Raw genomic sequence first — 23117 nt, forward strand, 5'->3', positions numbered from 1 at the left:
CAGGTTCTAGTCCCGGCTGCTCCTCTTCCAGTCCAGCTCTCTGTTGTGGCCGGGGAGGGCAGTGGAGGACGGCCCAAGTGCTTGGGCCCCTGCACCCCATGGGAGACCAGGGGAAGCGCCTGGTGCCTGGCTTCGGATCAGCGCGGCCGTGGCAGCCATTTGGGGGAGGGGGGAACCAATGGAAGGAAGACCTTTCTGTCTCTGTCAAAAAAAAAAAAAAAAAAAAAAAGTGGTTTTAAGCCCAACACCCAGCCTTTGAGCACGCCCTGTGTTCGCTTTCTGCATGGCCGGAGGCTTTGGCTCGTCTGGCACTTCCCTAACAGGAGGACACCCTGGCCAACTCATCAGATGTGGAACGCTAAAGCAGTGTTTGTGGGCATAAAATGAACGGAGTGGGGGACCAGCGCTGTGGCACTGTGGTAACAGCCGTCCGTCCCTGAATGCCAGTATCTGCACGGTGGAGTCCCTGCTGCTCCTCCTGCGGTCCAGCTCCCCGCTGACGTGCCTGGAAAAGCTGCAGCAGACGGCCCACTCACGTGTGCGATCCAGATGCAGCTCCTGGCTCCCTGCTCCAGTCTAGTCCAACCCTGGCCACCACGGCCATTTCAGGAGTGCCCAGTGGATGAGTATCTTGTTCTCTCTCCTTGCTATCTTTCAAAAAAAAAAAAACCTTAAAAATAGAGTGCTGAGGCTGGCACTGTGGCGTAGCAGGTAAAGCTGCCACCTGCAGTGCTGGCGTCCCATCTGGGATGTGGCCCGGGAAAATAGAAATGGCCCAAGTGCTGGAGTCCCTGCACCCACATGGAGACTGGGGAGAAGCTCCTGGCTCCAGCCGATGCAGCCACTTGGGGAGTGATCGAGCGGATGCAAGACTCCTCTGTCTATAATTCTGCCTCTCAAATCTGGGTAAACTAAGAAACTCGGCAGCGCCAGAGTGCCTTCTGGGTGGTGAGGCTGCACATTTTGTCCACTGCCGTGCGTCCCTGCCAGTCTGAAATCCAGCGCTAGTGAGCCAACCAAGAAGTTTTTTATTTGTGCTTCAAAATGTAAAGCCAGACATAGCAGGTGCACAGGAAGTCCCGGGCCAAGCACCTGGCTCCTGAGTGCCCAGCAGTGTCCACACCACTTGGTTCCAATCCCACCGACACACACGTTACACCCGGCGACCAAAACCCGAATTCTGTTTAAGCTACGCCCTCATCTTGTTAACTCCTCCAAGTTTTCTGGGACAATCTGTCACTCAAGTTCCTACGTTCGAAGGTGACGCCCGCAGAACCTCTGGATCCTCCTCAGAGGTGGTCCATCAGCAGACGCAGGTCTGCCGCTGCCGCCTGTAAAAGCAAAGGACGACCATCGTCTAAGCGAACAGCCACGACCCAAACCCGCCAGCTAAAACATCATTCAGGAGAAAAATGCACTCGGCCCACCAGCACTGCTGCACGTGCCGGGGGAGACGCCGGTGCCGCTGAGGCCAGGCAGGACTCCCAGGGTCTCCCTGTTCCACTCCCTCCGCACGCAGCCCTTTAGGTCAGACCTTGGGGTTAGGTGAGCTCCGCAGAGCTCGGGTCAAACACGGTCACCAAGGTCACCCAAGGACGTCCGCCAGGCGTCGGATCTCCCCACCTGCTCTCCCGCCCCGCCCTGCTTCACCCTGGAGGAGAGCTGCCTGGCCGGTTCCCAGTCTCATTCTCTCTCTCCAATACTGCTTCTGTGGTGGCTGCGCAGAAATGTGCCCTGAAGCAGGCGGCACACACACCTCCCCACTTCAAGAGGGGAAAGGCCAATCTGTGCGGCTCAGCCCTGGCGCCCCGCGGGAACAAAGGCAGACGCCATTTTGCTCTCGTCTGCTCTCACGCCAGCCTCCGCTGCCGGCCTGCCACCCACAGGTCTGGGCTGAGGTCAGGAGGGCTGCCTGGAAACCACACGGCGCTGGCAGTGGTGCGGCCCCTCCCCTCCTAAATGCCAAGACCTGGCACAGCGGCCCGGCCGGGCGGCCACGAACGGCCACGAACAACCACGTTCTCTTAGTTCTCCTGAGACAGGAGACAACAGACCAGGGCCTGGCTGCCCACCCACCTGTCACCTCGCCCAGCCGGGACCCTCAGAGCACTGGACGGGGCAGAGTCCTCCCCTAGGGGCACCCGCCTGTCACCATGCCTCTCCGCAGGGTAGGGGAGGGGGACCTGGGCCCGACGTGAGCCTCCCGGGAAGGCCCCTCTGCTCACAGGAGTGAGGCACGCCACGCCACGCCACGCGCTCGCTGTCCCAGGGCAGCTGCTGAAGAAGCCTCCTCGCGCCAAGACGGCACCTGGCAAGAGAAGTGTAGGAGAAAATCTACTGAGCCAGGGGCGGCGGCCACGCCTCGCACGCCCCAGCGAACAGGGGGCCGAGTCTCAGACCTCCACGCTCCACAGCCAGGCTCGCTGCGCCTTCAGACAGGGATAACTTTCCATCATCACGGACTCGGCCCCCCACCACGACCCGGGCCACCTCCCTAGGCTCTCTCACCCGCTCAGTCCACTGCGTGAGGCTCCGCCCCCGTGCACTAGCGCCCCCTCGAGGACAGAGCTGTTTCCGGTGCCTCGTGCACATCCCAGCCTTTCTCAAGTGTCCCTGCCCAAGGCCACTCCTGCAGCCACCGGTGCTGGAACGAGGACCTAAGGCGCGGCCGCCCTCCCTCACTGCCCAGGGATAAACTCTGGAACTAGTCTTGGCCCTCCACATTCAGCTGGGCCTCACACCCCACCCTGCATTCTCTCCGGGGCCAAGGCCTCACCCCGTCCCAGGAATCCCCTCCGCCTGCCGCCCCTGCCTGGCCCCTGGGCTGCCCTGTGTTCCCTCATGGACACGCGGTCACCACCTCTACGGATTCGTTTTCTCCGAATAAACTCGGTCTGGCTGTGGACGCCTGCACTGTCCCTCTAGTCTGCCCCCCCCCAACACTCTGGTGCCGGAGTGAGGCGGCTCCAATCTTTTCCTAAAGCAAGCTTGCAGCCGTCAGTCTTCAAGACGCGGGATTAGCGAGCTGTCCCAGGTCACTTAAAAATAACCGGCGCCCCGTATAATCCCGGGGAATGAAGGCCCAGAGCCACGCGGATGTCCCGCTGCTCCAGGGCGGGACCCAGGGGCTCTCCTCACCCTCACAGTGCCTAAGGCAGTCAGTCTGGACGCCCCTAACTGGTTTACAAGTGAAAGTTCTCGCGGCTACCCAGCGGCAGCCCTGACTCTGCCGCTCCCATCACAGCCTCGCGACCCGAGGCCCGATGAGTTCTCCCGGGCACTGGCCCTGACTGCAGGACGCAGGAGGCAGGAGCCCGGAGCCCGGAGCCTCCAGCCCAGGCTGAGAACCCCGAGTGTCCAGTGGAAGACACACCTTAGCCGGCGTCCTGACAGCCGCTGTCTGCAGTGCTTGCAGGGGCCCAGGACAGAACCCCCCCCCCCCCGGAGAGCCCCCAGGCGACGCACTGGAGGTGCTGCCTCACCTTTCCCTAGGAAGGTCGTGGCGGGGTCCTCCTGCGCAGCTCCGGGTCCGCCAGGCTGGAAGAGAAGGAGCGTGCGTTCCCACCCGGGAGCGCGTCCCCGCTGCCCACATCGAGCCCTGCGCGTCCGAGGCCGAGCTTCAGCACCACAGAATTCCTCACCGACACCCGATTCAGACAGGGATAACTTTGTCCATCCTCAGCTCAGCCTGCCCAGCCCTCCCCAGCCCGGCCGGCCCCCAGGAGTCCCTGTGGTCTCACTCTGGCCCCGGGCAGGCTTCTTGTCCGATCCGTCTCAGGTGTCAGGTCTCCAGCGCACACTTGGACTTGGCTCCAGAACAAACCAGGCGGCCGATGTCCGCGGTGACCGCCCAGGGCGCGCCGGCCCCCTGTCCACTCCGGGGCTCCATCTACACGTCAGCTTCAAGCCGCCTCTGCAGACGCCCGAGAGAGGCCTTCGGGGAGGAAAAAGGGGTTGTAAAAACCAGGGCTGCCCACGGGGCCGGCGCTGTGGCGCGGCAGGTTACCACCCTGGCCTGGAGCGCCGGCATCCCACGTGGGCATTGGTTTGAGTCCCGGCTGCTCCTCTTCCGGCTCTGCTGTGGCCTGGGAAAGCAGTGGACGATGGCCGAAGCCCTTGGACCCCTGCACCACGTGGGAGACCTGGACGAGGCTCCTGGCTCTGGATCAGCTCAACTCTGATCACTGCAGCCATCTGGGGAGTGAACCAGCAGATGGGAGACCTCTCTCTCTGCCGCTTCCAAATAAATAAGTCTTAAAAAAAACAAAAACAAAAACAAAAACAAAAACACCAGGGCTGCCCAGGCTCACTGCTGTCTGGGACTGCCGGGCCCTCCTGGGACACCAGAGAGGCCGTCCACATTCTCTCCGATAGCTAAGCAGCTCCAGTCCCGGCTGCTCCACCTCCCTTTTTTCTTTTTTGGAGATTTATTTGTTTATTTGAGAGAGAGGTCTTCCACCCACTGGTTCGCTCCCCAGATGGCTGCACGGCCAGAGCTGCCCCGATCCAGAGCCAGGAGCTCCTCCCGGGTCTCCCACGCGGGTGCAGGGGCCCAAGGCCGTCTTCTACTGCTCTCCCAGGACCAGCAGAGAGCTGGATCGGAAGTGGAGCAGCCGGGACGCGAACCCGCGCCCACGCGCACTGCAGGCGGCTCCACCCGGAGGCCGGGAGAGGCTCCTGGCTCGGCCACTTGGGACCTGAACCAGCGGTCGGAATCTCTTTCTCTCTAACTCTGCCTTTCGAATGATCTTAAAAAGCTAGCACTTGGAGGCGCCGGCGTCTCATCGGCCGCGGGGTGGCTGCGCGGGCAGCTCCCCTCTCCCCACGCACCCAGGAGGGTCCCCGACGCCACAGCCGCGCCGCAGTCAGCTCCCTGCCGCCCGGGACGCGTGTTCTCAGCCAGCCCCCAACAGCCCCCCAGTTCCCTCCCCGGGCAGGCGCCGGGCCCTCGTGAGCACCCCGCCTCTGAGGCCGAGGCCAAGTGTCTCAGCCCTGCGGCAAACGCCGTTTCCCCACCTCGGCAACCTTGCCGCCACCAAAGTCACGAGCTCCGGCCCGACCTGAGCAGCAGCCATGGCTTCCAGCCACGCGGCAGCCCGGGGAAAGAACGCGGGCCTGCGCCTGCGCACGAGTCCCCGCTGCGTTCTCGCCGCGGCTCTCGCGATGTTGAGAAAGGGCTGATGGGAAATGTAGTTCAAAGCAACGGCGGCAGAGGCGGGGGCCGCGTCTGCATGGCGACTTTGGAGCCGCCAGGGGCTGATCTGTGAAGAACCGTGGCCGGCCGTCCGGAAAACGAAGGCAGTCACTGGGCATCCGCGTGCAGACTGTCCCCGGCCGAGACCAGGAGGCGCGAAAGGGCAAAGGGAGCCGGGACCCACGGGGAAACTGAGGCCGGAGGAACTTTAATTGCCAGGCGGATGCTGCCTGGGCGCGGAGGGGCCCTTTGGAGTGGGTCGTGGACAAGAGAAGGGGAAGGGGACCCCGGGGGCATCCCTCCACTCGCTCAGCTGCCTTAAAAATGGGGGTGTCCGGGAGCGGCGGGGCCGGCGGGGAGCCCCCCGCCCCGCCCGGGGTCCCACCACCTGCGCGGGGCTTTAACTCCGAGAAGGAAGCCGACGGCTGCGTCAGGCTGGCTTGGGAGAACAGGAGCAGCCTCTGCTCTTCTGCCTGCCGTTTGTTCACGCAGCCACGCCGGCTTCGCTGCAGATCCACCCGGGGGCCCGGGCGCGGCCGGCGCCAGGACCGGCACGTGCCCCTGTGCCCCTGTGCCCCTGTGCCCCTGTGCACCTGTGCCCCTGTGCCCCTGTGCACCCGTGCCCCTGTGCGGCCGCCGGCCTACACGTGCGGACCCTCCTCCGGGTCTCACCCCCCCCCCCCCCAGCGCGTCTGTTTCTGTTTACCTCCCTGAATTTCACTGGCTTTGATTTTTTTCTCTTAAGATGTACTTGTTTATTTGAAAAGCAGAGTGGCCCAGGGGCGGGGGAGAGAGGGACGGGGGTGATTCACTCCCCAGATGGCCGCAACCAGACCTCCCACCTGACCTGCAGAGGCCTAAGCTGGCAGGCCCGGTCTGCTGCCTTCCCAGGCGCGTTAGCCGGGAGCTGGATTGGAAGTGAAGCCGCCGGGACTCCACCCTGCGCTCCCGTGGGATGCGGTGTGGCAGGTGGCGGCTTCACCAGTCCCTGTCGTCCTGAGAGGGCCTGGCTGGTGCTCAGCAAAGCCACCATGAATTCATTCAGCAGCCACTGAGGCTCCTGGGTTTCTCTTACCCTAGAGGACAAATTATTTGGCGAAGCACTGAAAGGGAGAATGGGATCTCTCCCTGCCATCCGCGTTCCCGCAGACCTGGGGAGGGAGTTCCACGGGCAGCTGGCCCAGGGCTGGTGGGCCAGGGCCCCGCGGCAGCAGAGCGGCAGCAGCTGACCCCAGGGCACTGACTGCCCCTCACGACTCCGCGGCACTGAACCCCACACCCACACTGTGACGCCAGTGCTCCCCACTCCCAATTCACAGACGAAGACGCAGAAGTGTTGAGACGAGGCAGCTTAGCCACGTTCACGGGCCAGCGGCCGGCTCGGCCAGGGCTTGACCCCGGCCCGTGGAGCCCCTGCAAGAGGCTGACCTTGTGCAGAAGGGCTTCTGCGGGTTCCTCCTGGGCAGGGGGTGGCAGAAGAGGACAGAAAAGGATGTTTGCATGTTTGCAGGGTTGTTTGGGGACAAAATAGGAAATGACGTTGACAGACGGGCGTGCCCGGCTGCTGCTCTACCTGCTGCTCTACCGTTTTGAGCCACTTGGGGGCAGGACGAGTGAGGGTGAGAGGCCCTGACTCTGGCACAGACCAGTCCTCACCAAGTGTCCACCACGGGCCGCCGTGGAGCTTTGGTGGCTGACGGGCACGGCTTCCCTGCAGAGCGCTCCTGTGCCTGGTGGGTCAGGAGCAGACTCTGCAGACGGGGCACCAGGGCAGCTGGGCAGTGACCTCGAGGCTGGAGCAAAGCACAGTGAAGCCGCCTCCTGGGGCGCCTGCATCCCAACTGGGGCACCAGGTCAAGTCCTGGCTGCTCTGCTTCCAATCCCCCTCCCTGCAGATGCACCCGGGAAGGCAGCAGCAGGTGGGTCCCTGCCACCCACGTGGGGGCCCCGGATGGAGTTCCTGGCTCCTGGCTACACCCTGGCCTAGGCAGCCATTGGGGAATGAACCAGTAGTGGAAGCTCCCTCTCTCTCTCTCTCTCTCTCTCTCTCTTGCTCTGCCTTTCACATAATTAAACAAATCTCTTTAAGAAGCTACAGTGACAGCCCCTGCTCCTGAGCTCGTGGGAAGGGCACAGTGTCTGGGGAATCCAGAAAAACTGGAGAAAGGCCAGAGAATGCGCACCCAGGACCCAGAGCCGCTGCCAGTGGCGTTTACGGTCACTGTGTCTCTTTTGCCCTGCAGGTGGCTCTGTCATGGATGAGTTGTGCAGATCTGTCTACATGGACAGGGAATGTCACAATCCAGAGATAAGTGACAGAGGCAGGTCACAAGCTCAACAGGGCAGGAGTCCCCAGCGCTGTCCAGAGACTGGACCGACCCTGAGTGCAAAGGGAAAGTCAGCCGGCCTGCTGTGTGCCGGGAGGTCACGGACAGGACGTGGGATGTGGCCTCTGAATCCCACAGCAATGAAAACAGGGTCTTGGAACATTCGGGGTGATTTTTTTTGGTTTATTTTATTTATTTAAGAGGCAGAGTTACAGAGAGAGGGAGAGACAGAAAGATTTTCCATCCACTGGTTCACTCCCCAAATGGCCGCAATGGCCAGAGCTGAGCTGATCCAAAGTCAGGAGCCAGGGCTTCCTCCAGGTCTCCCACACGGGTGCAGGGGTCCAAGCACTTGGGCCATCTTCCGCTGCCTTCCCAGGTGCCTTAGCAGGGAGCTGGATCAGAAGAGGAGCAGCTGGGACATGAACCAGTGCTCATATGGGATGGCTGCACCGCAGGCAGAAGCTCAGCCTGCTACGCCGAAGCGCCGGCCCCGAGGGTGATTTCTTAGCCTGGGAAGGAGTCACCTGTTATTGGTAAGAGCAGGAGGGTAGGCGTGTCCCACGCAGCTGGCTGCCTACACTCGGGGCGCTGCCCCCGCGAGAGCACAGTAGTGGGTCGGCTCAGCAGGCACGGAGTGGCCAGTCTGCGAGCCCCTAACCTGCACCTGGCGAGCCGGGCCCAGCTCCCACTCGGCTGCTGGGGCCGCGGGCCTCTCCCCGGCCCCAGGCCCAGCTCCCACTCGGCTGCTGGGGCCGCGGGCCTCTCCCCAGCCCCGACAGGAGGGCCCTCCCTTTGCCAGCCTTCATGTCGGGAAAAGGTCTGCACGGTGATGCTGGCCAAGTTCAGGAGCGGTCTCCCGCTTTGAAGCATGGCAGCCTCTCTCTGGGCCTGGGGACTTGGCCAAGGTGTGACGCCCTCATCCCGCACCTGCGAGGCCTCCCTGCAAGCCAGCGCCAGACACCTGCGGTGGCAGAGTGGAAAGAAGAGGGAACATCAGGCTTTGATGAGCGGTGGGGCTGCTGGGAAGCTCGGAGCTGAGGCCCCAGCACCCAGACCTTTTTTTTTTTTTTTTTTTTTTTTGAATTTATTTGAAAGGCAAAGTGACAGAGAGGCAGGGGGAGAGGTCTTTGATCCGCTGGTTCACTCCCCACCCAGATGACCACAACAGCTGGGGCTGGGCCAGGCCGAAGCCGGATTCTTCCAGATCTCGCAGGGGCCCAAGCACTGGGCCATCTTCCACTCTGCTTTTCTCATCAGCAGGGAGCTGGCTCAAAGGTGGAGCGGCCGGGACTCGATCCGGCGCCCCGTGGTGGCAGCTCAGCCCGCTCCGCCACAGCGCCGGCCCCAGGCCTCTCGTGCTGACTCAGCGACACGTTTCTACATTTTCACATTTCTGAACGCAAGGGGTGTCTTACTGGCCATGCATGATCGCTTCAGTAAAACGCACAACGCAAGGTTTTGAAATGAAATCTCCATGTTGAAGCCATCTCAAGTCCACGTCCTGTTAGAGGCAAAACTGTCCTAAGTGATGTCGGCGTTTTCCAAATCTTTTTTTTTTAATAAGAGTTCTCTGGAAGAATGGATCGCGGTGAAGGAGCTGCCGTGGGCCGTGAAACTTGCCGTGGGCGTCTGCCTTTCTGAGGTCACAGCCGCGCGTGTGTGATGGGTCCGCCTGGTGCAGCGCTGCTCCGAACGCCTCTCACTCGCTGTCTCGCTTCAATCCCATGACAGCTGCCAGTTATCGCCCACGCTCCCCAGCCAGGGAGGCCCGGGGCAGAAAGGTTCTAGGGCTCCACAAACAGGAGCGCCGGGCCGGGGGCTCAGACAATCCACACCGAAAGCCGGAGGTCTCCACCGTGCACCGTGGCAGCAGGCTGTCGCTGACCTCCCGCGACTCGAATGCACCCACCTAGAAAGGCGGTCAGGGAAACACGGTGGGGGCCGGGAAGCAGTGCTCCCCCGAGATCTCTCAGATCGGGGAAACAGCGCCACGAACCCTCTTCCGCCCAATCAGATCACTGAACGAAGCTTCGTCTTTCTGGAGGGAGAGAAGCGCACAGTGAACCCCCCTGAGACCGTGAGCTTGGCCTTGTGGGCTGCTCTGTGCTCGCCAGGAGCACCCAGGAGGACCAGCAGTGCCTCTCACTACCTGCTCTGCACTCACTCCCCCCAGCAAAATCGTTACTTAAAAATGGGCTTTTTTATACATTGTGTTATCATTTTCCTGCAGGTGTTGTTACAGATGTCACCACAGGAGCTCCCTGGATTCTCTTCTTTTGATTATTTCTTCATGCTTTGACACTTTACCTTTTTTTTTTTTTTTTTCAAGATTTAGTTATGTATTTCAAAGGCAGAGTTACAGAAGGGCAGAGACAGAGGGAGAGAGAGAGGTCTTCCCTCCGCTGGTTCACTCCCCAAATGGCTGCAACGGCTGGAGTTGAGCTGATTTGAAGCCAGGAGCCAGGAGCTTCTTCTGGGTCTTCCATGCAGGTGCAGGGCCCCAAGCACTTGGGCCATCTTCTACTGCTTTCCCAGGCCACAGCAGAGAGCTGGATCAGAAGTGGAGCAGCTGGGACTTGAACCAGCACCTGTATCACCCGTATGGAATGCCGGCACTGCAGGTGGTGGCTTTACCTGCGAAGCCACATCACTGGCCACAACAGTAATGTATTTTTAAAAAGTAAAAATAGAGAGTGTGTGGCACAGGAGCCAGGCCCACATCCCATAATTGTGCCTGGTTTCAGTCCAGCTCTTCCACGCCCATCCACCTTCCTGCTAGTGCGTCCTGGGAGGCAGCAGGTGGGTCCCCACCCCCCACCTGGGACAACCGCACTGCGTCTCCGGCTCCTGACTCCAGCCTGGCCCAGCCCTGGCTGTGGCCACATCTGGGCAGTGAAACAGTGATGTCTCTGCCTTTCAAATAAAATAAATCTTAAAAAGCTACTTTCTACTGGGCCTGCATCGTGGAGGAGTGGGTAATGCTGCCGCCTGCAATGCCAGAATCCCATGTGGGTGCCAGTTCGTATCCAGGAAGCTCCACTTCCGGTCCAGCTCCCTGCTAATGGCCTCGGAAAAGCACTGGAGAATGGTCCCAAGTATCTGGGCTCCTGCCAGCCAAGTGGGAGACCTTAGAGGAAGCCCCTGGCTCCTGGCTTCCGCCTGGCCCAGCCCTAGCTGCTGTGGCCATCTGGGGAGTGAACCAGCAGATGGAAGATATCTCTCTCTCTCCTCTATCTGTTTCCTATCTTTGCCTTTCAAATAAATAAATACTTTTTAAAAATATCTTTAAAAAAAACCCAGCTACTTTGTATCAGTCATCAGCTTACCATCCTTTAAAAAAATACAATAACAAATGTATTATTCCCTGGGCATCAGCTGCTTTCCCGAGGGGGGGGACCTGCCTCATGGTCGCTGCCTACCTTTGCTTGCAGCGGTCTGTGCTCCCTCCGCCCTAAGTCCCCTCGGCTCCCTCCTCCGCCCTGCGTGGCAGTCCTGGCCCACACTTGAACGGGTCCCCTGTGCAGTCTGGGCTGCCGCGCTGCCGGCCTGGAGACCAGCCCCAGGTCTCCAGACTCTAGCAAGGACCTCACCTGTCGCCGGGTCTCATCTCCCCATGCGTGTGCAACGAGCAGGAGGAGGAGGCGCGTGCAGCGAGCGGGGGGGGGGTGCACAGCGAGCGGGGGGGGGGTGCACAGCAAGCGGGGGGTGTGCACAGCGAGCGGGGGGGTGCACAGCGAGCGGGGGGGGTGCACAGCGAGCGGGGGGGTGTGCACAGCGAGCGGGGGGGTGCACAGCGAGCGGGGAGGGTGCACAGCCCACAGGCCTGTTTTAAGGATGTACCCCCAGAGCACCAGGCATGGCGACAGGAAGCAGGTAGACAGTCAACGGGCTCCTGCCCTGGATCCTGCTTCTCTGAACGCCCACCCCCCGTCACGTCTGGCTTTTCTGCTGGACGGCGAGGGGCACAAGGCTCAGGCCTGCATCCTGGTCTGCTTCGTCTTGAACTCCTGAAGTCATCGCCACAGAGGCAGAGCACACAAACAAGCAGATGCATCCATTTCAGACGTGTGGGTCTGATGAGCGCACACCACACAGCCGCACTCCCAGCTGAGAGGGGGAGATCCCGGCGGCCCCCAAGAGCGCATCCATTCCTGGCCCCAGCCAGCCGCCCGTCTGCCTCCTGCCGCTCACAGTCGGTTCTGCCTGTTCTGGAATTTCCAACAGCTCTGATCATCCAGGAGGCCTCTCAGCTCTCCCAGGTTGCTGCTTCCTTGGGTTGCTCACTCCCTTTTTCTTGCCAAGTCTAACGTTGCTGTGTTGACACACCTTCCTTTGTCTTGGCTCACTGCTGGGTATTTGGTTTGCTTCTGGTTTGGAGCTAGGATGAACAGAGCTGCTGCAGGCCCGTCAGCTGTGAATATTCTGTTGGAGGACTCTGTAAGAAACTACCTCCCTACTAGCGCCATCTTACATGTTAGATCATTCAAGTGTGTAACTGATGAGATAGATTGGAATAAGTGTCAAAGGGTTCACATTAGTAAGACCAAGTGACTGCTAATAACAATACATAGAATTTAAAAGGAGAGAATGATCCAACATGGAAAGCAGGCCACACAGCAGACTCATAGAATGACAAACACCCGAACCAGCACTCTGGCCTCAGAATCAGCCCTTAAGGCATTCAGATCTGGCTGAAAAGCCCATGAGAACATTGCAGGCATGGAAAGCCAAATACTGTGGCAAAAAATGACCTACATGAAAGATCTCTGTGAGTGAGATCCTGGTGGAAAGAAGGGACCATCAAAGAAGGAGGTACCTTTCTCTAAAGGGAAGAGAGAACTTCCATTTTGCTTATGGCTCTGTCTAAATAAGGTTGGAGTTTGTGGACTCAAGAGGCTTCCATAGCCTTGGAAGCTCATGACAAGAGCCTCGGGTGATCACTGACATCGTACATAAGAGTGTTAATTGTTAAATCAACAGCAGGAGTCTCTGTGCACTTGCTCCCTGTGTTGGACTTCTGTCCTTAATGAGTTTGCTATGAGAGTTAGCTGCAAAAGTTGTTCTCAAACAGTACTTTATACTTTGTGTGTCTGTGTGGGTGCAAACTGTTGAAATCTTTACTTAGTATAGAGTTGGTCTTCTGTATATAAAGATAATTAAAGATGAATCTTAATGAAGAATGGGATGGGAGAGGGAGTAGGAGGTGGGACGGGAGTGGGGGTGGGAGGGTGGGTATGGGGGGAAGAACCGCCATATTCCAAAAGCTGTACCTATGAAATTTGTATTTGTTAAATAAAAGCTTTCTTTAAAAAACCAATAAAACTATTACACTTAAGAAAGAAAGAAGGAAACCAACTCCCTGGTTTGCCACATGGGTGTGGCGCTGTCCCCTCCCCCAGTCACCGCACCTGCTCCTGATCACGCTCAGGCCTTGACTTGACTCCCGCCAGGAGTGTGGGAGTCCTTGTGTGTTTGATTGGCGTCTCCCTGCTGCTTGGTGGTGCTAGGCATGTTTTTGTGTTTATGGCCATCTGTGTGTTTTCTGGAGTAGTGTCTGTTACACTACCCTCTTTTTATTAGGCTGTGTTACTACTTTTTAAAAAAGATTCATCTATTTATTTGAAAGGCAGAATTAGAGTGAGGGAGAGACAGAGATCAGTCTCTCATCCTCTGGTTCACTCCCCAAAAGGCCACAACAGCCAAGGCTGGGCCAGGCCAAAACCAGGAGCTTCCTCCGGGTCTCCCACATGGGTGCAGGGCCCCAAGCACTTGGGCCGTCCTGCACTGCGTTCCCAGGTGCGTTAGCAGGGAGCTGGATCAGAAGTGGAGCGGCTGGGGCTCAAACTGGCACCCATATGGGATACCAGCACTACAGGTGGCAGCTTAGCCCACTAAGCCACAACTCTAGCCCCCCGTATTATCACTATAGAATTGTAAAAGTTCTTTACTTTTACTTCAAAAATTTTCTCTAATATTTGTTTGGCAAAATATTTACTTCTTATCTTCCAGTAACAGAAGTTCGATTTTTTAAATAAAGATGTATTTATTTGTTTGAAAGGCAGGGTTACAAGGAGAGAGAAGGAGAGACACAGAGAGAGAGAGATCTTCCATCGCTGGTTCACTCCTCAATGGCTGCAACAGCCAGGGTTGGGCCAGGCAGAAGCCGGAGCCTGGATCTCCATCCGGTCTCCTGTGCGCCTGAGTCCTCGGGCCACCTCTCTGCTGCTTTCCCAGGCACAGTAGCAGGGAGCCGGATCACACGTGGAGCATCCAGGACCTGAACCCATGCCCACTAGGGATCCCGGGGCTGCAGGCAGTAGCTTAACCCACAGGGCTACAACGCTGGCCCCAGAAGTTTGATTCTTACGAAGTTCAGTGGGTGAAGTTTGCGTTTAGGTTCGACCCGCCTGCGGAGGGGATCTTTCTTTTGCTACCGAGTTTTGTGGCTCCTGCTTTTGGGTTCCTTTGAGGGCTGCGCCACCCTCAGGAAAGACACTGTCTCTTCTCAGCAGCCATCTCCTCACCTTAGCAAGGCTGCTGTGGTCCGCTCACTCACGTTCCGCTCCGCAAGCCACGGGCAGAGGCTGAGCCGTCATGAGGTCACCGCCCTGCCTGATGCCTGTTGCCGACCATCTGCTTCTTAGATTTTGCCCAGCGGTCTGGTTTTTCCTGGCAGAAGGCCTTCATCTATTTCTGCATCCACAGAGCTGGCGTCCAGGATCCCCATGAGGCCAAGTCTTCACCAGCACCCCCGACGGAGCCCAGACATAGCCTCCTCTTCTGACCGGGGAAGTCGATGGGCTCCCAGGCGATCAGCTCCGTGCCTGAACTTTTTCTTTTCTCCAGATTTATTTCCTTATTTGGAAAGTCAGAGAGAGAGAGAGGGAGAAAGAACCATCCACTGGTTCACTCCCCAGATGGCCACAATGGCCAGCACTGGGCCAGGGCGAAGCCAGGAGCCAGGAGCTTCATCCAGTTCTCCCACGAGGGCACAGGAGCCCAAGGACTTGAGCCATCTTCTGCTGCTTTTCCCAGGCTGTTAGCAGGGAGCTGGATTGGAGGCGGAGAGGCCATCCAGGATGCTGGTGTCGCAGGTGACAGCTGAACCCACCGCACGGCAGCACCGGCCTTGTGCCCCTCTCCCCGCTCTTTCCCGAGCAGCGCACCTCCTCACTTCAACCCACGTTTGTTGAACGGGGGAAACCGAGGGCCAGAGTCAGAGAGGCCACAGGAGCAGGCAGGTCTAGGCTGGCCGAATGAGCCTTGCTGGGCCGGTGCCAGCCAGCAGCCCGGGGGCTGTGCTCCGACACCAAACGCCCCACCGCGTGCCTGCTTAGTGGGCGCCTCGATGACCAGACTCACCCAGATGCTGCTTCTTGGTCGCAACGGCTCCTGCCTCTGCACAGGACGGTAGGAGCGGTCATCTGGGACAGGACCAGCCGCTCCGATCCTCTTTAAGATATATTCAGCCACCTTCTGGTCTTCATCCCTCCACTAGGGGGCGCCAGTATCCCATAGAGGGGGGTCTGTGGTCTTGTCCCAAAGCCTGCTCCCAGCTTGTTGGTGGATCCCCCTGCAAGCCACCCCCTGGGTCTCCATCCCCTCCACCCTCCCCCTGCAAACACAACCGGCCTCCCCCCAGCTCCCTCCTCTCCTGCTGGGCTGCCCTCCCGCCCTCTCCACGGGGGGGCCCTGTCCCTGGGTGAAGGCAGTGACTGTGAGTGACAGGTGATGGCCTGACTGCCTGTCATTCCTGCCGGGGCCTCCACTTCCTCCCCAAGGAACTGACGGACCATAGAGAGGCAGTGGGCAGGAAGGGCTCCCGCAGAGACGGCCAGGGGAGTGAGCCCAGCCCACGCCCGCCCACCTGCAGGGCCCTTGGAGACAGGCCAAGCCCAGGATTTTCTCCAGGTCCCCAACTCTGGTTCCCAAGCTGCGGTGTCAGATTTCCCAGGAGCAGGTCCTGGCTTCGCTGCTAGTGAGTGACCTTGAGCAAGTTCCATGAACTCCGCTTTCCGTGTCGGGTGAACGAGGAGACACCCGTTCTTGCCTTGTAAATGAGAGGGCTTGCAAATCCGGCTCTTGGCTCGGTGCCCGGCAGAGAAGAAGAGCCGGGTCCATGTCGGCCATTATTAATAGTGCTATTAGCATCATCATCAGGAAATTAGTGTGTGCCACTTGGCTGTTCTCTTTCTTTGGAGGCTTAGAGAGAAGCTCAAGGTCTTGGGCTTTTTCCCACAGAGGCCCCGGCAGGACCCGTGGGGTTCACGGCTCTCGCACCACCGTGCCTTGCCCAGGGCCTGGGCTGTATCACGGCTGCCTCACAGCTTTGGGGTGCATGGGTCCCGGCCCAAGGTCGCGTCGTCCTGCACCCTTGGGTGACGGCGCAGGATGGCAGCAGCTGCTGCGGCCGCTCTGGCTGCTCGCCCTGCTCCCCCACCCCCACCACCTCATCTGTTCTCCGGTCATGTTCCAACCTCCAGGAGAGACTGGCAGCCAGCCCGCGCGTCAGCCACAGAAGTAGCAGACCAGAGTACGTCCCTGCCCCTGGCTGCTGCCCTGGGCCACCCTGCGGCTCCCAGCAGCCTCTCCCCTGTCACTCAGGCCCCCTCCAGCACGGCCCGGCCTTCCGGCTGGTCTGGGCAGTCGCCTCCTGTCTTCCGGAGTTGCTGAGCGAGAGTCCCTGGGGGCAGGTGTCCGGGTTGTGCTGCCTCCCCCCCCCACCGGCCCTGCCCCGGGAAAGTGAAGCACAGAGCGGCCGTGGCGCCCCCCCAGCTGTGGTGCACACGGACAGACGGGGCCGAAGAATCGCCGTGGCTTCTGACTCTGCCGCTGTGCAGTCACGGGCGCTCACACGGTGAGCGCGGACACTGGACACCACCCGCGCTGTCTCGTTCGCCCTGGCAGCAACTCAGAGACGGACCCTGCGATCATCCCCTTCTTAGACAAGGAAACCGAGGCAGGGAGGCAGGAAATGTGCGATTCAGCCCCAGGGGCTCTGAGTCTGGGCTCAGCGCCTCTGCTGCCTGGACCTGGCGACCCAGCTCTGCCCCAAGTGCCCAGCAAAGCCCTCTGAACCCTCAGGCTGCCAAGCAGCGGCTCCTCCCAAGGAAAGGGGAGGGGACAGGGCTCAGCCTCTACAGGGACAGTGTCACGGCCAGGACCTAAGTGACCGTGCCCTCTGGCCGCACACTGCACGCCAGCCCCCGGGGGACAGAAACCAGTGAGCTTCCACAGGGGCGATGGGTCCCAGGAGCCCGCTGGGGAGGCGCTGTCGGCGGAGGGAGGCAACATCTTGGTGCAGCAGGCGCTGTGAATGTGCAGGCTGCACAGGGAGCCCAGGGGTGGGGGAGGCCCCGGGAATAAGAGGTGCGCGTGGGCCGGGTGTGCGGGGAAGGTGTAAACACAGCCTGTTCCCACCACAGCCAGCCTGCTCCTGGGGGAGACGGCCCCTCCCTCCCAGCCCACATGGTGTCCCAGCTGCCAGGCCGCCCGGCAGCCACATCCCCCCACCCCCGGCGCCGCGCCGGCAGCCCCTTCCTCTCGCTCACCCGTCTGGACGCCTGGAAGCGTGCGCAGGGGGTGCCGCTGCCTTGTGGACGCGCGTCCATCCAGGCTGGGAGCCAGCCCCAGGACTGCCCCCGTGACCTTGGCCTGACAATTCCTCGAGCCAGTGGAAGGAGGCAGGCGACGGGAACGGCAGAGAGCAGAGGCAGCGACGAGGTGACAGGGACACGGCAGACAGACTGGAGAAGGAGCGTGAGATGGGACAGGCAACAGACAGGGTGGCGGGAACTCTGCCCTCTGCCTCTCGGCCTGACAGGCGCTGTCACCACGAAGGAGAAACACAGGCTGGCGGGGGCCAGGCAGGTGCTCACGGACTCCTGGCGCAGGTCAGGGGGCGCGCCGGCCCGGCACAGCTTGCCCTGGAGCGACCCGGCCCTGCCTCCTCCCTGCCCTACTTTGCCTGTGCACACCCCAGCCAGGCTGCCTGCAGCGGCCCCTCCCGGCAGGCTGCGGCCTCCCCGCCCCCCTACCCCAGTGCCTCAAGTGGGTTCCCTCAGCTGCTCACCCCTTCCCGTCCTCGCCTCCGCGGAGGTGCCGCTCCCTACAGAACTCCTCCCTCCCCTGCTGTCTGAGTCAAGGGCAAGGGCCAGCCAGCCAGACAACCCCGCTGGGCCCCGGCAGTGGGGGGCTGGATGGGGAGGAGGGGGTGGGGGGTGCTTTTGAAGATGAATGGCTGTGAGGCCGTTGGGAGCAGCTGCCTGCAGCGTCTGAGCCCGGATCCGGGAGCAGAAGCGGAAGTCTGCGTTTCTGTCTGCTTGGGACCAGGCAGGGCTGTGGAGAGAGCGAAATGGCAGAGCAGCTGGGGGCCAGGGAGGCCGGCGCTGCTGGTACTGAGCAGTCGGCGCACTGACAAAACAAGTGTTGCTCCTGCCCATTTGGAGCACACCCGCGCACGGGAACACACGCACACACACACACACACACACTCAGCACTGGGGAGGGCGGGCTGGCGGCTGCCCCATCCAGCTGCAGGCAGACCTGTCTCACACCCAGCTGGCCTTTCTTATTGATTCTTTCAGCCCGGCTGCCAGGGGCACAGGTGCCAAGGCCAATGCCACGGAAGTGAGTGGCACCACGGCCAACGGACACCGGCGCAGGCCTGGGCCACGGGCCGGCAGAGACAGGCGGCCAGGCGGGTGGAACCCCTCTGCCCAAGCAGCTGGCAACCGGCCTCTGTGGGAGCCCGGATCCTCCACTTCCCAGAGAAGGGACGCTGGGCAAACGGTCGACCCTGTCTGTGCGTTTCCTCCCACGGAGCTCGTGGGTGACAGCTCACCGTGCACCTGGGTTGTTAGAGGACAAACTAGACCTCGATGGGTGGCTGGGCGCTCTGGGCTCTGCACCGCCTCACTCCCTGCTTGAGCTGCCCCAGAGCTAGCCTGCCCACCCAGGCCAGCCCACCTCCCTCTGGGCTCAGCGGCAACAGGCCTCTCTGGTCTCCCCGCCAGCTCCCAGGGGAGCCCACAGGCTGAAAGTGCAGAGTCCACCTGCTTCCTTCCGGTTCTGTTCCCCCCTCCTCCCAGGGGCAGGGGGCCGGACCCAGGCTTGGGCTACCTCGGAAGCCAGGACAGATCTGTGCCCAGAGCTGGGACTTGCATTCCACGGCGGACACCCCAGTGTCCACAAGCACCGCCCCAGCCTCCTCCCCTGGCCTAGAAGGTGCCATCGAGACCGCACCCGCCGTCTCCGAACCGGCTCTTGCCCCGCGGCCCAGAACAGAACAGACCGGAGGTGGGAGCTGCATGAAGGATCCCACCCTCCTGCTGCCAGCCTCCACCAACGACCACGGGAGCTCGGGACCGCCTGCTGCGTCCCCCGTGGCCTTCGCACTCTCCCCTCCTCGCCCCAGCCCTGCCCTCTGCCCTCTGGGGCTACCGGCCCTGCCCTACCTGCCTGAGCCAGCTGATCCCGGTCTTGAGGAGGTGAGAATTCACTTCAGAGGCTCTTTCTCCCTAAACGGAGGAGAGCAGAGTCAGAGGCCTGACCGGACCACTCCCCACGCTTCTGTCTTTCGTCTTCCACCCCTACCCCCGGCGATCCGCCCCAACGCCGCGGGGCAGGCGCACCTAAGAAGCCCACTGGAATTTGTGACCCTGGCACTAGAGAGCAGAAATCGCACCCCAGCCACACCCCCCACCAGCCCGTGATTCCCCGACGTCAGACCGATTTTTCCAGTTAACTGGGTCCCAAGGAGTTAATAGGTAACTGCTTCCTTCTGGCTAAATCACGCCAGACCAGGCCCGGCCAGATGGTCCCCAGATCTGGCCTTTCCTCTCCTGCCGGGAGGTCTGGGCCGGGTCCACGTGGAAGTCGGCGGCCGGATGGCGTCCGGTGAGCCACAAATTAGACAGAGTGATCTTAAGCAAAGTCGCTCACAGCCCCCGGACCCCCAGTTTCCCGACCCAGTAACAGGAAACGGACACACACACGGGTCCCGCCAGCCCTCCCAGGCTACTGCGACCTCCAAGTGAGTTCATGTCCGAGCCACGTCAGGCAACAAGAACGCACTGATCAGGCATAAAATCACGAGAATCACCCACGCTGGCCGGGCAGCAGCTCCCAACCCTCGTGCTAACCTCTTATTAACCCGCGTTTACGCGGAAACAGCCTGGCCGCATCATCGGTCCAAAGTGTTCCAGACAGCAGAGGGGAGCCAGGATGGAGACCCAAACTCACAGCGAGGACCAGTGGGCAGGGTCAGCCTGACTCATGTCAGCCAGGCACTATGAGGGTGACCCCAGCCCTCCTGCAGGTCGAGGGACAGTGGCACAGAGACACATGCTTCCCGAAGTTGCCTGGGGCTGCCCTCGGGACGATCAGAACCTGGGAGGCTCCCAGGACGCTCACAGCGACAAGGAGGCATTTCAAGGGGGACACAGCGGGGCTGGGGGCGGGCAGGTTCCCCAGCCAGGAAGAGACTCGGAGCACGGCTGGCAGGCCTGCTGCCGGTGCCCTGTGTGGACACACAAGCCAGAGGCCCTGGAGCCGCCTCAGGATCTCTGCTTCTCAGCCTGTCACTGGGAGGGGGGGGTCTCAGACACGTCCCCCCCCCCCCGCGTGGGTCTTCAGGCACAGAAAGAGCGCGTCGCCCGCAGGTACTTGATGCAAATTTGCTGATTTTCTTTTCAGTGTTGGGAACCTCGGTCATGCATGGACGCTGGGAAGCGGCCCAGGGAAGGGAAAAGCAGGAAGTTCCCATAACTTCGCTCCCTTAAGGGCCAGATGGTCGCAGCCCAGGCAGGAGTTAACTTTCCGGCCACTGGAGACAGCGTCCTGCCCGCAGGGGCGGCCCAGCCAATGGCACGCGGCGCTGATGATGTCATGCTCCTCCCGCGCCTGCTATTGGGCACCAGGCGGCGAATCCAGCCGGCGGCTCGGGCCGCGGGGCCGCGGAGGCGGGGGCCGGGCGGCGGAGGGGGAGGGCAGGGCCGGGAGCGGCGGGCGCAGCGGTGCAGGGCGGCTGCGGCCTCCTCCCTCGCCCGCTCCCCTGCGCCTTCCCACGGAGGGCGCCCCGGGGACCGCCTCGCACTCGGGCCAGCGGGCAGCGACGTCTAGGGCCGCACGAGGCGGATGGGGGCTTCCATCCCCAGCTGGAGAGAGCAGACCCCTGGCCTGCTGGCCAGGCACACAGGGGTGACCGGGGAGTAGCCAGGCAGGCACAAGGGCGCGCGCACACACACACCCAGCAGACTCTCCAGCCTCACCTGCCTGTCGACTGCAGGTCTGTGTCGGAGCTCTTGGTAACTGCCCCGTCCACGTCGCTGGGCTCTCTGTGGGAGAGAAGGGCTGTGGGCGGTGCCCAGGCCCCCTGCCCCGCTGCTCCCCACGACCTGGCCACGCTGGACTCCGGGCAGGAGGCTGCAGCCCAGTGCCTTTGAGGTTTTACGGTCCCCCCTTTCAGAGCCTCCTAGGTCTCCTGCCTCCTTGCCTGGGGGTCCAGGCAGTCCAGCCCTCCTCCCACTTGGCTGGCGCCCAGCCCAATCACCCCCCCCCCACCCCACCCCCTGCCCGGAGCCCAGGCGGTTTCTCACGGTTGGACCCGGTTGGCAAACCGGCGGCGCCAGAGCATGGCCAAGGTGCTGAGCACAAAGAGGGTGGTGCACATGGCTCCGCTGCCCCATCCCCTCCCAGGCGGAGGCCACGATGGCCTGGCCAGCTGTCTTGAGGCTCTGGTTGGGATGGATTTAGGAGGCACAAGCTGATTAGTGGGATCAGCAGCTCTGACCTTGTGAGGGCTGATTAAGCTGGCCGGGCCCAAGGTCTTCCTCGAGTGGCAGGATAAATGGACACGGGCACTACCCAGAGTGCAGATCTGAGAGCACGCGGGCCTTGAGGCCAGCGTTGTGGCACAGCAGCCCATGCTGCAGCACCGGTTCGAGTCCCAGCTGCTCCACTTCCAATCCAGCTCCCTGCTAATGCGCCTGGGAAAGCAGTGGAGGATGGCCCAGGGGCTTAGGGCCCTGCACCCCATGAGGGAGAACTGGTTGGAGTTCCTGCCTCGCAGTTTCAGCCTGGCCCAGTCCCGGCCATTGTGGCCATTTGGGGAGTGAACCAGCAGATGGAAGACCTCTCTCTCTCTCTGTCTCTCTAGGACTCTAGCCTATCAAATAAATAAATCCTTTAAAAAAAATCTTTAGGTCTTGCCGTCAAGGGGCTGACACTCCAGACAGGTTAATGCCGCAACAGACTGGTTTGGGAGCTATTAAAGGCACCTGCTGAACACCTGGGAAGCTTCGCGTCTCGGGATGACTTCCAAGAAGAGCCGGGGACGACTGACTTTGCAGGTGCCCAAGGAAGACCAGGCCCTCACAGCTCTGCCGGGGCTGTGGCAGCTGCCGGGAACCGGAGCTGAGCGGCCGGGAGAAGGATGCCACAGCGAGGGCAGCCGCAGAGCAGGATGAGGGAAGCCAGCAAGGCGAACCCCGAGGGAGGCTGCTCTGTCTCATCCTCTCCGGCACCCACTTCAGGACCAGGGCGGAAATCAGCCTGCGCTCACAGATGCGGTACTGGGTGCCGACTCGTCCCCACACCGCGCACAGGACACACGCAAAGGATGAGCTGAAACCCCATGGAAAAGGGGAGCCCAGCCACATCCCAGGGGCACCTCTCGGGCAGCCGCGTGGGACGCCATCGGCGCAGGTGAGTGTGTGTGGAGCCTGGCGGCAGAGTGGGATGAGAGGACCCGAGCCCACACGGTCTCCTTCCCTGGTCCAGGAACCCAGCGGTCATTAGATGGAGCACTTGGACCTTGAGTTCCTGGAAGAGCCCAGGCTTGACCTTGAAACAAGATTGTTAAAATAAATACAGGAACCCAAGTGGAGGAGGACACGGCCGGCTGGGCGGCGGGACGCCAGGCCTGGAGCAGGCCAGGGTCACCCCACACGTGCTGGAACACCTGCTGTGGGGCCTGGCCATCCCCAGGAAGTCTGTGGAAGTCTGTCCCCTCCTCCCCCAGCCCTGCAGCTGGTGGTGGCTGGGCCGTCTCCAATGACCTGGGCCTTCCTCTGGGCTTCTGGACACCCAGGGCCCTGAGGTCAGGGTGGTGCCCAGATCTCCCCAGCCTGTGCTGGCCGGAAGGAAAGGGGGTGCAGGCCTGGGCACCCTTGGCGGCTGAGCTCAGGTTCCGACGACCCCGGGCGTGGCAGGCGCGCGGGGAGACGACCCTAGCCTTCACCCCTCCTGGGCCTGGGGTCCTGCGCACTGGAAGTGGCCAGGGTCCGCAGCGGGCGCCAGAGGGGCTGGCATGACCTCCTGGCAGGGATGGCGGGAGAGAGCCCCCGCCGATGCCTGGGAGGAATCGACTTCGAGTCCAGTCCCCACCACGCAAAGGGTGCACACAGCACACACGCCCGGCTGCGCCCGCGGCGAGAGCGGGACACGGCGGTCCCGGACCCGCACCCGCGGTGCGCACTCCTGGGCAGCCGGCGCCGCGTGACCGCCGCGCCCCGGGAGACCCCCAGCACGCCGGCCACACCTACCCCGGCGTCGCCCAGAGGTCGACCCCACCGCGGCCTGGCGGGTGGGCG

General features: G+C 61.5%; 1 long non-coding RNA gene and 2 other non-coding genes across 17 annotated transcripts; all 3 read right to left on the reverse strand.

Annotated features, from left to right (window-relative positions):
* Positions 1-1008: 1008 nt before the first annotated feature.
* On the reverse strand, positions 1009-23018 carry LOC103345772 (uncharacterized). Of its 15 annotated transcripts, none has more exons than XR_011383336.2 (9): positions 21123-23018; positions 20796-20861; positions 18981-19043; positions 17597-17862; positions 6623-9562; positions 3741-3934; positions 3483-3537; positions 2226-2308; positions 1009-1331 (listed from the first exon to the last, which is right to left on the reverse strand). It is a non-coding gene; the product is annotated as an uncharacterized LOC103345772 (long non-coding RNA). The 15 variants fall into 15 exon arrangements; XR_011383335.2 differs by having other exon boundaries at positions 6623-8033; positions 17076-17862; XR_011383339.2 differs by having other exon boundaries at positions 6623-9433; positions 17076-17862.
* Positions 2387-2467, reverse strand: LOC138846356 (small nucleolar RNA R38). The gene has a single exon (XR_011383838.1). It is a non-coding gene; the product is annotated as a small nucleolar RNA R38 (small nucleolar RNA).
* LOC127488559 (small nucleolar RNA R38) lies at positions 3613-3687 on the reverse strand. Its single transcript, XR_007916303.1, has one exon. It is a non-coding gene; the product is annotated as a small nucleolar RNA R38 (small nucleolar RNA).
* Positions 23019-23117: the final 99 nt, after the last annotated feature.

Source organism: Oryctolagus cuniculus, chromosome 17 (assembly GCF_051225735.1).
Source record: "Oryctolagus cuniculus isolate XC-2025 breed Fujian yellow rabbit chromosome 17, ASM5122573v1, whole genome shotgun sequence".
NCBI lineage: Eukaryota > Metazoa > Chordata > Mammalia > Lagomorpha > Leporidae > Oryctolagus > Oryctolagus cuniculus.